The following is a 446-nucleotide window of genomic DNA, read 5'->3' on the forward strand; positions in this document are numbered from 1 at the left end:
GCGCTAGCGATGAAGAATTACGCAGACGCCTCCATTTACGAAAAAAAAATGAAATATCATTTCACGGAGATCAAGGAACTCGGCGATGCACGTGGAATCAGTCCTCAGCAGGTCCATTGTTTACAGTCCCCGAGTGTCTCCGCTGTAGAAAGCACTAGTCTCTCGAGATGGTACAAGTGATACCTCTCGGGCCACTCCTACACACGCCTCCAGGTGATAAATGATCTTTTCCATCTCGTTTCGTTTTCTTTTATATTATCTTTTTCTTTCGTCTGGGATTTTATTTGGGTGTGTTTGCTTTAATTGTGTTTATTTTTCTTTTGTCTGATTTTTTTTCCTCTGCGCCTCTCCCTGATTTTTCTTTTTTATTTATAATTTCTTATGTGGTGTCCAATTATCGACTGTGTATTTGCATATCTATCGATCTGTCAGCCTAGCTGTATCAC

This window comes from Penaeus monodon, chromosome 22 (assembly GCF_015228065.2).
Source record: "Penaeus monodon isolate SGIC_2016 chromosome 22, NSTDA_Pmon_1, whole genome shotgun sequence".
NCBI classification, from domain to species: Eukaryota; Metazoa; Arthropoda; class Malacostraca; order Decapoda; family Penaeidae; genus Penaeus; species Penaeus monodon.